At 35.0% G+C, this 17,131-nt stretch overlaps 1 protein-coding gene and 1 pseudogene across 3 annotated transcripts in view; one reads left to right on the forward strand and one right to left on the reverse strand.

Moving 5' to 3' along the window:
- The window catches only part of SPATA17 (spermatogenesis associated 17), a 287,476-nt gene that overhangs the window by 157,530 nt on the left and 112,815 nt on the right, over positions 1-17,131 (reverse strand). The window lies entirely within an intron of this gene.
- On the forward strand, positions 13,915-15,646 carry LOC128596919 (elongation factor 1-alpha 1-like; annotated as a pseudogene). Its single transcript, XR_008383169.1, has one exon. The product of XR_008383169.1 is annotated as an elongation factor 1-alpha 1-like (transcript).

Consider the following 17,131-nt stretch of genomic DNA (forward strand, 5'->3'; position numbering starts at 1 on the left):
AAGGACCAAAAATCATTTGACAATAAAGATATTTGCACCAGATTGTTCATTGCAGCTCAATTCATAATTGCCAAGTGATGGAAGAAGCCCAAGTGCCCATCAACCCATGAATGGATTAATAAATTGTGGTATATATATATATATATATATATATATACACACACACACACACACACACACCATGGAATACTATGCAGCAGTAAAAAAAATGGAGACTTTACCTCTTTTATGTTTACATGAATGGAGCTGGAAAATATTCTTCTTAGTAAAGTATCTCAGGAATGGAAAAAAAAGATCCAATGTACTCAGTACTACTGTGAAACCAATTTATAATCACTCACAATTGCATATGAAAAATGAAACACAACTATAGCCTAGAATGAAGGAGAGAAGGGGAGGGAGAGGGGATGGGAGGAGCGTGGGTCGATAGAGGGAGGGTTAGTAGGGGGACCACACCTATGGAGCATATTGCAAGTACAAGTTGGATCTATCAGGTGTAGAACACAAATTTCTTAATGTTGTAATTGGGTAAATGAGGTGAAGGCTATGTCGATTAGTAAGATGTAAATGCTCCAATTTGTACAAATAATCAACACATTGAATCCCATGATGGCATAAATGTATTTATGTTCTATGTACAAATGACTTAATAAAAAAATACGTATATTAAAAGAAATGTTTAGTTGCTCTTGAAAATCCTTTCTTTGTTGTAATACAGATGAGTTTCTCTTCAAAATGTCTAAGATATGTTAAAAGTTAATATCACGAAGAGAATTAACACTTGTTTATTGGGTCAGGCAATTACAAGTTATGTTTAAAATATTTAAGGAAATAAAGATGTGCAAAGCTCAGTCCCTGCCTTCAAGTAGCCTGCCAATAAAATAGCTGATAAGTAAGTAGACTATAGAAAATAAATCTATGAAAGAAATGCATATACAGTGCTTAAATTCAGAGAGAACTCACTTCTGATTAGAGGGATCAGAAAAGGCTTCATAGAGGTCGTGGCATTGGAGTTGAGAATTGAACAGTGAACAGATTTTCATTAAATAGAGAGAGCTGGAATAGAGAGGAGCAGTACTGGAAAAGGTTAGATGATTCATGAGGACCTGTGCTCTCTTTGGTACATTTGACCATCAGCAGCTAAGTAGAGAAATGCACTTTAGAATAGAAGAAAGGTTTCCTGGCCATGAATAGATGGGCTTTCTAAGGGTAATCCTAGAAAATTTATACTCTATAGACGAGATATTTTGAGAATAAAAAAAGTAAAAAAAGATGATAATGGTAGATGTTATAAAATTACAATACTATGACTTCACTCTGATCATGAAAAGGGATCGTCCAATTGCTCTATTATTTCATTTACCTACTTTGCATGATTTTAAAAAGCAATAAGACTCCATTCAGAGATCATTCATGAAAATCAAGTTCAAGTTTTTTCTTCTGACTTTTTTGAATCAACTTAGTTGAAAAGAATCTTTTGTACAGTGTTCTTTCTGAAAATATGCACATATTTCATTGCAAATTTTTCTTTTTATTATATAGATAGTTGCTGTAAAAGGAAGTAAAATTTTACCTAATACAGATGATGTTAAATGAGAGTGAGTAGACTAAGTAGAATAATAGGTATAATAACAAAATGTATTTACCCAGTACATTATTTTCAGGGGCTCCAAATGCTTTCGGACATTAATTCATCCTCCCTACATTCCACTGAGGTTGGTAAGGAGCAGATATTATTAACAAGGTCCCTGTCCTTCTTTGTGAAATGAAATGACTTTACAGATGGCGACTTTGATACACAGCATGGGGGCTCTGCTGAATAAAGGTAGATCAAGGCACATCATATTCACTCTTCTCTGCACACCATCAGAGCAATGCAGCTGTGGAGGAGGAGGATCAACCTGCTGAATTTACATCTTTGGTAGAATTCAGAGCTGAGGTAGTTAAAGTTCACATTTCATAGAAAAAGAGTTGCACGATCTTATTTTTCTGTTTACTCAAACATCACACATTGTCTCTCACTTAAAATGTGTTAACCTGATTTTAAAGCAAAAAGAATCGCTGCTGCTTTTCCATGCAATTCACTCAACAAAGACAAGGGACATCTCTAAGTTAATCTCGATGCTATTATAAAGCAACCACAACATACCATGGAATGATGTCAACATATTTCGAAGCAGTATGCTACTATGTAACTTCAGAAAATATCTAACAAGTTTGGGGAACTATTTATGGACTAATTTGTTTATAAATGATCTTAGAAATCAACTCCACATGAACGCCAAAGAGAATTCCATCCCATTTATTGTTGGATAAGAAAATATTACAAAATAGTGGCAAAAAAGAGAACAGAGAAATATAGATATGAACTGGAGTAATTTTTTCACCATTTACTCTGATGCCACCCCAGAGAGAAAAAGGATCTATTAGGAAGGAAAGAAGATGGGAAAAGCCATAGAGCATTTCAAAGGGGTAATTTTAAATTCACTGATTTTGTAGTAGGTCTCCACTGCATAACTTCTTCTGTTTCATAAAATTTATGTTTCTTTATGTATACATATATTCTAGGAATTTAATATTATAACTAAGATACATGCTAACATTTTTTCCCTAAGGATTCATGGTTTTAAGTATTACCACTGTTTAAGAATATAACTCAAATATTTATTTTGGGTTTGCTTAATTCTTATGCTAAAAATATACTAAAATGTATTCCTGGTATTGAAATCTTACATGTTTCTATGACCTCTAAGTTATCTTTTACTATGGAACAATAAAAAAGAAAAAAAATGTAATAGATTGCAATGATCATATTGTATTTTAGAAAGATCATCAGGCAATGGGAGGGAGGACAGATTAAAGGGAGTGAGAATAGAGAGCTAAGAAAAGAATTGACAGAGCTCAGTCACCAGTAAAATGGAGAAGAGAATCCTTATTGAATTCCATGTTTCTGGTGTGGTTTTTAAATGAAGAATGGTCCAATTCACCATAAGAAGAAGAGGTTTGGGGGAGTAATTATTTTACTCATAAATATTCTTAGTTTGAGGTGTCTGTGGGATGTCTAAGTGGCAATGTTATCAGGCATTGATGGCTATAATAATCAGAATACTTGGACTTATGAAGCATGCAAGTGATAGCAGGAGAATCACAGAAGTGAAAGAGACTGCCCAGAGAGTAGAGAGTGAAATGCCAAGTGCATCAAAGAGGGAACACTAAAATTTAAGGTCAGGAAAATAAAGGAGGGTACAACTAAAATGGAAAAGCAACAAACAAAAAAGAGTAATACAAAAGAAACCAGGTAAGAGTGTTACCAGAGAACTCAAGTTTAAAGAGAGATTAGAGAAAAAAATGGTTAATTGTGTCACAATGGTTCAAAGATGGCAAGTTAAGATGAAGGCCAAATAGTCCACAGGACAGCATTACATGTAAGTGCTACATATCCTCCAAGCTAGAGGAGGCCCTTATTAAATGTATAAACTAAAAGTGCCTTCCTGACAAGTGATGAATTGTTACGATGCACAACCTCTTGTCACTGAATTACTGGAGTGAACTTAGGGCTTAACTTCATTAAGAGATCTTGTGTGATTTAAACTTAAGACATGAAACTATAAAAATACTAGAAGAAAGTATAGGGAAAACTCTTGAATTAATCAGCCTGGGCGAATATTTTATGAGGAGGACCGCCCGGGCAATTGAAGCAGCATCAAAAATACGCTACTGGGACCTGATCAAACTAAAAAGCTTCTGCACAGCCAAGAACACAATAAATAAAGCAAGCAGACAGCCCTCAGAATGGGAGAAGATATTTGCAGGTTATGACTCCGACAAAGGTTTAATAACCAGAATCCACAGAGAACTCAAACGTATTAGCAAGAAAAGAACAAGTGATCCCACTTCAGGCTGGGCAAGGGTCTTGAAGAGAAACTTCTCTGAAGAAGACAGGCACACAGCCTACAGACATGAAAAAATGCTCATCATCCTTAATCATCAGAGAAATGCAAATCAAAACTACTTTGAGATATCATCTAACTTCAGTAAGATTAGCCCACATCACAAAATCCCAAAACCAGAGATGTTGGCGTGGATGTGGAGAAAAGTGAACACTTCTACACTGCTGGTGAGAATGAAAATTAATACATTCCTTTTGGAAAGATGTTTGGAGAACACTTAGAGATCTAAAAGTAGACCTGCCATTCAATCCTATAATTCCTCTACTAGGTATATATCCAGAAGACCAAAAATCACATCATAACAAAGATATTTGTACCAGAATGTTTATTGCAGCCCAATTCATAATTGCTAAGTCATGGAAGAAGCCCAAGTGCACATTGCCCCACGAATGGATCAATAAGTTGTTGTATATGTACACCATGGAATATTATGCAGCCTTAAAGAAAGATGGAGACTTTACCTCTTTCATATTTACATGGATGGAGCTGGAACATATTCTTCTTAACAAAGTATCTCAAGAATGGAAGAAAAAGTATCCAATGTACTCAGCCCTACTATGAAACTAATTTATAGTTTTCATATGAAAGCTATAACCCAGTTATAACCTAAGAATATGGGGAAAGGAGAAAGGGAGGTGAAGGGAGGGGGGAGGATGGGTGGAGTTAGGGTAATTTGTAGGACCACACCTACGGTGCGTCTTAACAATGGTACATGTAAATCTTACTAAATGTAGAATGTAAATGTCTTAACACAATAATTAAGAAAATGCCAGGAAGGCTATGTTAACCAGTGTGATGAAAATATGTCAAATTGTATATAAAACCAGTGTATGGTGCCCCATGATTGCATTAATGTACACAGCTTTGATTTAATAAAAAAAAAGAGAGATCTTGTGTGACAGTTAAATGACTTCTAAGTTAAATTACATATAAGTAATTTTTTAGCACTAGTTATATTTTCTCAATGAGATTTCATAATAGTTTAAATACATCTTCACGTATGACTGAAAGGTTTGTATATTATTAAAATCTCAAGCATCTACATGTAAGATAAATCTACTCTCAATCAGCAATATGAAAAATAGCATTCTCAATCCTTATGATAGAATCAAAAAGAAAAAAAAAGGAACTCCCTCTTATCTTCAATCAAATTATCAGCTAAGAGAAGTGAGAGAGAAGAATTTTCTGTTTGAACTATTCCACAATGGTGGAAAACCACAAAGCCCTGTTTTCAAAAAAGTAAAATTTCAATGCTGTGTTCTGGTTAAAATTTTTAAAATTTAAAATTAAAAAAGAAAAAGACTTCATTTCTTGTTAAAAAAAAAAACAAACCTTACTGAGGACAATGTTCCTTATGTTACTCTGTCCTTTACTGCAGATTCACATGTGAAATTTCGTTTAGTATCAGAGTTAGAAAAAGCTGTTTCTTCTCATACGCGGTAATCTTTCTCCGTTCTGTTAGTGAGATATACTTTAACCATCTTTACTGATCCGTCATACCATTAGAGTTCTCATATCTCTATTTTCCTTTAGCATGGTCCTTATTCCTCTAAACTTTTTTTTGTAAATCCTTTGTAAGTTGCTCAAAATTCATTGCAGAAAGAGTTAAATTTGAATATCCAACATAATAAGCTTTTTCTCTTAATTAATTCCTTCTTGGGAATGAGCTTTTTTCCTTTTTGTATGTGTTGCTTTCAAAAATTTTGAAATGGCAAATTGTTAAAAGTTGTGCATTCTTGTTAAAAACATAGTATGTCAAAAGAATTGTGAACAGATTGTTAATATCATTCCATATTTTAAAGTGATTATATTCATTATGTCATTAATTATGAGTAACAGGCTATTTTTCAAGCAAAGAATATATGCTGTATTTTAAGTTAGATACTGGCATGTGTTATTTAAATTCTACCAAATTAATCGCTATAATTATTGTACCCTTATATATAAAATGATTCTATGAAAAAAGTCATATGTATAGTTAATAATTATAAACTAATTTGTTTCTTTAAAACTAAAATGTCATTTTCCTTACCTCTTAACTAGCTCTTACTATAAAAGAGCCTAATTAGATAAAGCCATACTGCTGTCATTTAGTTGTCTGAGATTAGAATATTATATTTTAAGAATGAGGTTTATTGAAATGTTATCTTTAGGTAATCTTATTTATTCTCCTTATTTACACAATATCCATGGTGCATTACTCATGTCCTTGAAACAGGGAACAGGGACACAATAGTATGAAAAAGTGGCCTCGCTGCTGGAGTTCATAAATTTTGTTCAGCTTTGGATGAGTTCAAAGAATTGCCATGTAAGAAAAGCCTTACAGAGGGAATTTATCTGATTATGGCGGTAATAATTACCCAGCTGTTTATTGCAGATAGAGAAATAATTCATGTAGGCAATAGGCCGTGGTGGCAATGACACTCCACATTTAGTAAATATGCAAACTGCTCACTTCTAATTAACCAAGCTAGAGGATGCCCTTATTAAATGTATAAACTAAAAGTGCCTTCCTGACAAGTGATGAATTGTTACAATGCGCAAACTCTTGCCACAGAATTACTGGAGTGAACTTGGGGCTTAACTTCATTAAGAGATCTTGTGGGATAGTTAAATGAGGATGGACAGCACAACAAGGCTTACCTGACAGACAATGATAAGTTAGAGCTTAAGGGAACTGCACCTTTGCTTCCATCCTATGCAACTGTTCAGATTCACACTAGATAAACTGTGAAAGTGCAAAGCTAATTTGACTTTGAATAATAAAAATAAATGAAATAACTTGATAAACCACTTAGGAAAGATACCTGAAAGTTTACCTCTCAAGTGAAGCTATGAAACCACCATTTTTATGATTCAAAAATCTTTCAAACATCAAAAATTATAATATTGCTCTCTTTTTATTTTATTTATTTATTCATTTATTTATTTTTATTTTTGTTCTTTTTCTGAGACAGAGTCTTACTTTGTCACCCTTGGTAGAGTGCTGTGACGTGATAGCTCACAGCAACCTCAAACTCTTGGGCTCAAGCAATTATCTTGCCTCAGCCTCCCAAGTAGCCTCTTTTCTTTAACTTTAAAATAATTTAACAAAAATAAATGGTCTTATGAAGTATTTTTTTAAATAAAATATTTTTCAAAAAGTAAATGGATGAGTTTTAAGGAAAGAGATCATCATGTAGAAATTGATCGTAATATTGACTCTGAGTTTCACTTTATTTTTACGGAAGAATCAATTACGAAATAGTTGTCTATATTTTATGCTTAACCTTACTATACAATATTACTCATACTTTATCAAACATCCATACTAATATTTGCATTCCAATAAAGGATCTTATAGAAAATAAGATGTAGAGGGAAATCCTAGACATAATGAAAGAAACCCCAACTGTTTCTATTTGAATTGTAGTACAGGCAATCATACCTCTTTCACAGGTTTGTTGTGAAAACTGAAGGAGATAATAAAGAGTTTAGCAATGTGCTTGGCATTGATAAGTGTTCAATCTATGTTAACAAATTTTTAATTATTATTTTTTCTAATTTTGGGTTAATAAAAGGGTACATACAATGGGTTACATTGCTTGTTAGGTAGCATCTCAGCTGCGGCTGAGTCCTTCATCTAAGAGGTGCGCCATAGACCACTACTCTGTACCCAGTAGGTGAGAGCTTAGCAAGCCCCCTCCTCCTTTACCTCTTCCCTGTATTTGAATTTGATTGGGTTTTTCTCTAGTCTGGACCTATAGGTGTTTATCTACTAGTTTCCAATTAGTATTGAATAAACAGGATGCTTGCATTTCCATACTTGAGATACTTTACTAAGGAAAATGTTCTCTAACGATTTGTAATGTGCTTGAGTGACAATAGCTCTATTTAATTAACGTTAATTTCTAATGTTTGATCAAAATATATTTTGTTTCATATCATTTCTTCTATTATCCATATAACTTGATTAAAATTTTTGAAATTTATGTTTCTAGTATTTTTAACTTATTTCTTGTAAGTATAATTTGCAAATGCCAAGGTAGTATTAGACAGTCTGTTAATATAGTTGTTTTGTAGAAGATCCAGTTCTAATAGTCAAAAGGTTACAGTAATTTTTAAAAATACTCTAGGCAACTAGTCAACCCAAACTTTTTTTTTTTTTTTTTGCAGTTTTTGGCCAGGGCTGGGTTTGAACCTGCCACCTCTGGCATATGGGGCCAGTGCCCTACCCCTTTGAACCACAAATGCCACCTAGTCAACTCAAATTTTCCACAGAAAATTTAATAACTAAAAGTATTAATGTCTACACAGCTTTATGATATATTTTTACAGACGGAAAAATCAGAGTATAGAGATAGTAAGTAACTTGGACAATGACACAAAACCTTGCATTGGTGCAACTGAAATTCACACTAAGGTCCATTGATGCTCTACCCTTCCTCTTTCGTCTACATCACACAGCTTCTGAGACTATTAAATGTGTGAATTGTTAATTCAATCACGAATTGATGGGTTTTTGGATTTATTCCACAACTTTGCAATTGTGAATTGTGCTGCAGGTGCCTTTTTGATAAAATGACTTCTTTTCTTTGAGTAGATACCCAATAGTGGTATAACTGGATCAAATGGTAGGTCTACTTTTAGTTCTTTGAGAAATGTCCATACTGTTTTATGTAGAAGTTGTACTAATTTGCAGTCCAACCAATAGTATATAAGCATTCCTTTCCCTCTGCAACCAGCATCTGTTGGTTTTTAATTTTAATAAAAGCCATTAGGAGTAAGGTGATATCGCATGGCTTTAATTTGCATTTGCTTGATAATTAGTGATGTGGAGCATTTTTTCATGTGTTGTTGATCATTTGCTTATTTTCTATGGAAAAAATCTTCTGTTCATGTCTTTTTCCCACTTTTTAATGCGATTGTTTTGTTTTTATCTTGCTGACTTGTTTGAGCTCTTTGTAGGTTCTGGATATTAGCCATTTATTGGATATATAGTTGGTGAATATTTTCTCCCATTTTGTAGTTTTGTATTTGCTCCATTGATTACTTCCTTAGCTGTGCAGAAGCTTTTTAATTCAATTAAATCCCATTTATTTATTTCGATTGTTGCTGTAATTACCTTTGGGAACTTAGTCATAAATTCTTTTCCTATAAACAAGAGTTATTCTTACATTTTCTTCTAGAATTCTTATGGTTTCCTGCCTTGGATTTAAGTCTTTTATCCAGCCTGAATTAATTTTTGTGAATGGTAAGAAATAAGAATCCTGCTTCATTTTTCTTCATGTAGCTACCCAACTTTCCCAGAACCATTTATTGAATAAAACTTATTTTCCCCAGTATATATTGCCCCTGCTTTGTCAAACAAGGATCAGTTCACTACATGTAGATGCTTTTATATCTGTTCCATTGGTCTATGTCTCTATCTTTATGCCAATATCATGCTATTTTGATTACTCCAGCCTTGTAGTAGAGTTTGAAGTCTGGTAATATTATGCCTTCAGGTTTGTTCCTTTTGCTTAAGATTGCTTTGGCTATTCAGACTCTTTTATGGTTACAAAGGAAGCATAGAATTATTTTTTCTAGAACTGCAAAATTTAATATTGATACTTTAATGGGGCTTAAATTGAATCTGTGAATCACTTTGGGTAGTATGAACATTTTACATACCATAGAGTACTACTTAGCCATAAAAAGGATGAATTAAAGCCTTTTGCAGCAATTTAGATGGAACTGGAGGCCATTAAACTAAGCGAAGTATCTGAAGAATGGAAAAACAAATACCACATGTACTCTTCAATAAATAGGAACTAACTGATGGGCACACACATGCACTGGATACCAAGCAGGGGGATGTGGAGGAATGCATGGGCAAAAACCTACCTAATGAATACAATGAATGATGGGGCATGGATTATAGTCCTGAGTCAAGCATTACAAAAGGTATCCATCTAAGAAAATCATTTGTATCCCCTTAGTATTTTGAAACAATAAGTGTTCAAAAATAAATATAACTGTACAGGAGACATTTTCAGTACTTTTTAATGACAAGTACCACCTCTTAAATTACTCATTTATTTCAATCTGTCACCATCAAGCACTGCTGTGCCTGACATCCCTTTGAAGAATTATATTGATATGTGATACAATTGCATAGACCCACAGACAAAAGTTTTTTTAAACATTCTAAGATTATTCACCATGGGAAAATAAACACTATGAAATAACAATTAAGTATTGTTTCTAAAATCTGGTGTAAATTGGCATTTTGGATAATACCAATATATTATTGTTAATGCTTGCTTAATTATATACTTACTATAAAACGTAAGAAGAACAATATATAAAAGTATATTATATACTTTTAGAGAATAAGAATCTGCTACTACTTAGTGTTAAAAATGTGGCTTATCTAAATGTAATAGATAACTTCATTAACAAATATTTATGTACCATAAAAGAATACATAACCCTTATCTTCAAAAAAATTATGTAATCATACCTAAATTACATACATACACATACTTATTTATAAGCATTACTTTCAAAGAACACTACACATCAAGAACCATAATGTGGTAATAAAAACAAAGCCAGAGGCATCAGCCTACCAGACTTTAGGCTGTACTACAAGGCCCTAGTGATCAAAACAGCATGGCACTGGCCCAGTAAGAGAGATACAGACATCTGGAATCGACTAGAAAACCTGAGATGAAACTAAAATCCTACAGCCCCCTGATCTTTGACAAACCAAACAAGAACACTCACTGGGGGAAAGAATCCCTATTCAATAAATGGTGCTGGGAGAGCTGGACAACCACGTGTAAAAGACTGATACTGGATCCGCACATTTCTCCACTCACTAAAATTGATTCAAGGGGATAAAAGATCTAAATATAAAGCAGGAATCAATAAAAATCCTCGAAGAAAATGTGGGGAAAACACTTGAAGCTATCAGCCTAGGCAAAGACTTTATGAAGAAGACTCTAGTGGCAATAGCTACAACAAAAATAGACAAATGGGACTTAAACTGAATAGCTTCTGTACAGTTAAGGAGACAACAATCAAAGCAAATAGACAACCATCAGAATGGGAAAAGATATTTGTATATTATGAATTGGACAAAAGCTTGATAACTAGAATCTACAGAGAACTCAAATTAAGCAACAACAGCAAAAAAAGAGCCAACAATCCCTTATATCAATGGGCAAGGGAGATGAATAGAACCCTCTCCAAAGACAGACAAATGGCTAACAAGCATATGCAAAAATGCTCACTATCCCTAATTATCAGAGAAATGCAAATCAAAACCACCCTGAGATATCACCTAGTAAGAACGGCCTACATCACAAAGACTCAAACCTGCAGATGCTGGTGTGGTTCTGGAGAGAAGGGAACACTTTTACGGTGCTGGTGGGACTGCAAACTAACACAACCCTTTTGCAAGTAAGTATGGAGAATCCTCAAAGAACTAAAACTAGACCTCCCATTTGATCCTGCAATTCCCTGCATCTACCCAGAAGAAAAAAAAATCCTTTATTCATAAGGACATTTGCACTATACTGTTTATTGCAGCTCAATTTATAATTGCCAAATTTGGAAACAACCTAAATGACCAACAATTCAGGAATGGATTAACAAGCTGTGGTATATGCATACCATAGAATACTACTCAGCCACTAAAAAGGATGGCTATTTTACATCTTTTGTACTAATTTGGATGGAGTTGAAATACATTCTTCTTAGTAAAGCATAAGAATGGAGAAACAAGAATCCAATGGACTCAATTCTGATATGAGCACAACTGATGCTAGTACATGGTGGAAGGGGAGGAATGGGGGAGCGGAGGGAGGGGAGTGTGGGGCCATGGTGTGTGACACACTTCTTGGGGATGGGACACTATTATTAGAGGGACTTTACCCAGCAAATGCAAGCAGTGTAACCTGGTTCTTTGTACTCTCAATGATTCCCCAACAAAATAAATAAACAAACAAATAAATAAATAAAGTAATAGAAAAAAGAGAAAAAAAGAACATAATGTGAAGTTGGGAAATTAATAGTATTAGATAAAACTTCTATATCTTAATGAAAAATGCAATAATAAGGGTCAAACTACAAGTTTTAATTAAGAAAGGAGCCATGTACAAGAATAATAGGATTTTTAAAGGCTTTAAATATTTTATAATTCCAAACAACTTAAGTTCCAGACTTGGAAGGAGAGGCAAGACTGAAAAAAGGTAAAGAAATTATACTTAAGAAGAGCATAATAATAACAATAGTTAATATTTATTGAGGGCTTATTAAAAGTATAACATGGATTTTTAGGAAAGACGATGAACATGTGCTTTTTTGCCTACAATCCCTTGGTGAGAGCAGCAAAAATGATTACAAAGAAACAAAAATATAGGTTTGAATCTGCATTAAAACAAGAGAACATTCACCACCCCTATCATAAACTCTGGAAGCTCAATGAATGAAAACTGTCTCCCAGATTCAATTTAATTTTAACAAATACATAGTTGCCTTCCCAAATCACAAACTCTGTGTAGTATGTGAACAAGTTCCATACTGAACAAGTTTGATGACCCTAGTGAGAGTCCCAACTAAGAGGGATAAAGACTCAGATACTCTGAAGCCGGACTGAAGAGAAAATTCGCAGAAAAACATTTCCCTTTTTGTTGATCTTCTGATTGAGTTGAGGCCTGCAGGCAAAACTGGGCCTGAGGAGAATGGGGAAAAGCAGGCTGAGACCTGCTGGTTCAAGTCAACTGAGGAAACAAAAGGACAGTTTGTGAGCAGTAAAACTTCACACTGATCCAGCTTCAGGAATCAATACCCACATCCACAGTGACAGGCCATCTATCAGGGCTTGGGAGAACACACACACACATTTCACTGCTTTATTCTCCATCCCACACCAGATACTTGAATGCGGGAATGAGAAAACCATTAGTACCCAGCTTTCTAGCTTAAGCCCCAAAGGAAAAAAAAAAAGAAAGAAAGAAAAATTCAAAAATTTGAGACCTGAGACCTGATGGAAACTTGACTAGAGAGAGACTTTAATAAGATACAAAAATACTCCATCCAGGATCCAGGGCCAGGCACGGTGGCTCACACTTGTAATCCAAGCACTCTGGGAGGCTGAAGCAGGTGGATTGCTTGAGCTCATGATTCGAGACCAGCCTGAGCAAAAAGCAACATCCTGTCTCTACTAAAAACAGAAAAACTGAGGCAAGAGGATCGCTTGAGCCCAAGACTTAGAAGTTGCTGTGAGTTATGACACCATGGCACTCTACCCCGGGCAACAGCTTGAGAGTCTGTCTCAAAAAAAAAAAAAAAAAAAAGAAAGAAAGAAAAAATAAAAATACTCCATCAGAATATGTCATTTTCCTATATATAAACATTAATCTCACAGAAAATAAAAGGAAATATATAATTAACAAATACAATGGAAAATTTATATTTCCTAGAAATAAAATCAACAAGTAATACTGTATAAAGAAATCATAAAGATTTACTGGTGGACATTTAAAAAATACTGATATAAATGAAGAGATATTTCTTGAGAAGAGACTTGAATTATGACAATATTATTTTCCCTATACTACTCTATAGATTTAATTTAATCCTATTCAAAAACCCAACCTGGTATTTTTTTGGAACATGCCAAAATGATTCAAAAATTAGTTGGATAAAAAGTTAGAAAGCCATGTTTTTGTGAAAAATAAAAGTAATTCATAGCTATTTAGGCCATGTGATACTAGACAGAATTACAAAGAGAAAGTAAAATAAGGTGGCGTAGATTGTCAAGAAGTATACTTGAAAACATGTGACGACTTAGTGTGTGATAAGATGGTGAGAGATAAATCAATCGTTTAATGAATGCCATTGGAAGAACTTGTTTGCCATTAAAAAAATTTTAAGCCAAATTTCAACTTTGCTCCTTGTATTAAAAAGATTCGCTTTTTTGCAACAAGTTTGCCGCCAGAACACAGGTGTTGTGAAAACCGCCCATACGATCCAAAATGGGGAAGGAAAAGACTCATATCAACATCGTTGTCCTTGGACACGTAGATTCGGGCAAGTCCACCACTACTGGCCATCTGATCTACAAATGTGGTGGCATTGACAAAAGAACCATTGAAAAATTCGAGAAAGAGGCTCCTGAGATGGGAAAGGGCTCCTTCAAGTACGCGTGGGTCTTGGATAAACTGAAGGCTGAACGTGAGCGTGGTATCACCATTGATATCTCTCTGTGGAAATTTGAGACCAACAAATACTATGTTACTATCATTGATGCCCCAGGACACGGAGACTTTATCAAAAACATGATCACAGGCGCATCTCAGGCTGACTGTGCTGTCCTGATAGTTGCTGCTGGTGTTGGTGAATTTGAAGCTGGTATCTCAAAGAATGGGCAGACCCGTGCGCATGCCCTTCTGGCTTACACACTAGGTGTGAAACAACTAATTGTTGGTGTTAACAAGATGGATTCCACTGAGCCACCCTACAGCCAGAAGAGGTACGAGGAAATCGTTAAAGAAGTCAGCACTTACATTAAGAAAATTGGCTACAACCCTGACACAGTAGCATTCGTGCCAGTTTCTGGTTGGAATGGTGACAACATGTTGGAGCCAAGTGCAAACATGCCTTGGTTCAAGGGATGGAAAGTCACCTGGAAGGATGGCAATGCCAGTGGAACCACGCTGCTTGAAGCTCTGGATTGCATTCTGCCACCAACTCGTCCAACTAACAAGCCCTTGCGTCTGCCTCTGCAGGATGTCTACAAAATTGGTGGTATTGGTACTGTCCCTGTGGGCCGAGTGGAGACTGGTTTTCTCAAACCTGGCATGGTGGTCACCTTTGCTCCAGTTAATGTTACAACTGAAGTAAAGTCTGTTGAAATGCACCATGAAGCTTTGAGTGAAGCTCTTCCAGGAGACAACGTGGGCTTCAATGTCAAGAATGTGTCTGTCAAAGATGTTCGTCGTGGCAATGTTGCTGGTGATAGCAAAAATGACCCACCAATGGAAGCAGCTGGCTTCACTGCTCAGGTGATTATCCTGAACCATCCAGGCTAAATTAGTGCTGGCTACACTCCTGTACTGGATTGTCACACAGCTCACATTGCCTGCAAGTTTGCTGAGCTGAAGGAAAAGATTGACCGCCGCTCTGGTAAAAAGCTAGAAGATGGCCCTAAATTCCTGAAATCCGGTGATGCCGCCATCGTTGATATGGTTCCTGGCAAACCCATGTGTGTTGAGAACTTCTCAATTATCCGCCTCTGGGTTGTTTTGCTGTTCGTGACATGAGACAGACAGTTGGTTTTGGTGTCATCAAAGCAGTGGACAAGAAGGCTGCTGGAGCTGGCAAGGTCACCAAGTCTGCCCAGAAAGCTCAGAAGGCTAAATGAATATTATCTCTAATACCTGCCACCCCAGTCTTAATCAGTGGTGGAAGAACGGTCTCAGAACTGTTTGTTTCAATTGGCCATTTAAGTTTAATAGTAAAAGACTGGTTAATGATAACAATGCATCGTAAAACCTTCAGAAGGAAAGGAACATGTTTTGTGGACCATTTGTTTCTTTTTGTGTGGCAGTTTTAAGTTATTAGTTTTTAAAATCAGTACTTTTTAATGGAAACAACATGACCAAAAATCTGTCACAGAATTTTGAGACCCATTAAAACGAAGTTTAATGAGAAAAAAAAAAAAAGATTCCACAGAATTCAATACCAATTGTTACAAAAGAAACTCTGAACCATCAAAAAAATATGGATGGCCGTTATTAAAGTTATACAAAGAAGAAATCATAAAAGAAATGAATATAACTCCATCAAGAATTGAAAGGCTGGCATGTTTAAAATGTCCACAAATAAGTTTGCATGACAAATGCAAACAAGGAAAGATAACTGCATTGCAGATGACAAAGGATTTGCCTCGCTAACATACAAAGGACTTTTTACAAGTCCATAGGAAAAAAAAATTAATGAACCAAAATAATTAAGGAAAGAGAAGAAATATAAACAAGTATGTCATTAAAGGACACAAATGGCTAATAAAAGATTACTGAAATTACTAAAAAATCAAAGCAATTAGATTTTAAAAATAGAATTGTTCCCTTTATTAGATTTGCAATGAAATAAAAGTCACAATCCAGTTTTGCCAAAGGTATAAGAAAATAGGAACTTCTGTACATTGTTGGTAGGCCTACAAGTTGGTATTTTTTCTTCTGAAACATTAGAGATAGTATGTTTCATACTATAAATTATGTTTAAACTTTGACCCCAAAATTTCACTTATAGAATTATACAGTTATGCAGGGGGAAAAAGGTACAAGTGCAACCAACTTTATATAGAGAAATGTTGTATTAAATGTCCATTAATATAGATAGAATTTGTTTAAATAGAAGTTATGGTACAAATACACATATACATGTGCACATATTACTGGCATTAAAAACTTCTACACAAGTTTATACTTATTAACTTGGTGCAGCAAGGGAATATGTCCCTCTCTCTGTTTTCCTTCTATGTGGAGAATGTCCAACAGCTGGAAAATTAGTTGAATCGGATCGGAAGATAGCTCCAAACAAGCCCCTTCCGAGGTTTGGAATGGAAACAGATATACAAAGCTCAGCAGTGCCAGGGTCTAATGCTTGCAGAGAGGAGGCATCTGGCCAGTGCTGCAGTGATCGGCTGGGAAGGTTTAACTCTTGCTGTCCAATATTTGGAAATCCACTTATTTGCACACATAAACTACAAACTATATTATTATCATTAGCTTTCTCAGTCATATGTGTGGTATTTTGGTCTCTCGCCTTCTCTATTATTTTATCTTATTTCTCACTTGGCCTAGAAGGTCAGTAGGGAAGAATGAGATTTAATAGGCTTCCTTGAACCTATTTAGTTCTTAATTAAACATGATTTAGTCAATAGTTATTTTCTTGATAATAACTGGCTTGTTCCATGGTAGGTACTAGGAGTATAGTGATTTATGAAGAAGGATGTGCCCTATGAAAATAACTTCAAAAATTTTACAATGGGATAAATTCAGGGAAGGAAAATAATAGAGAATTATGGAAAAATACAATAGGAATATTTAATCTATGTAAGGGTTGGGGTGGATGAGTAGGGGGTTCATGAAGATTTCTTTGATGAGGGAACATTTAAGAGGATAACTGTAGGATAAGAACAGATC

Source organism: Nycticebus coucang, chromosome 10, assembly GCF_027406575.1.
Source record: "Nycticebus coucang isolate mNycCou1 chromosome 10, mNycCou1.pri, whole genome shotgun sequence".
Classification (NCBI taxonomy): Eukaryota; Metazoa; Chordata; class Mammalia; order Primates; family Lorisidae; genus Nycticebus; species Nycticebus coucang.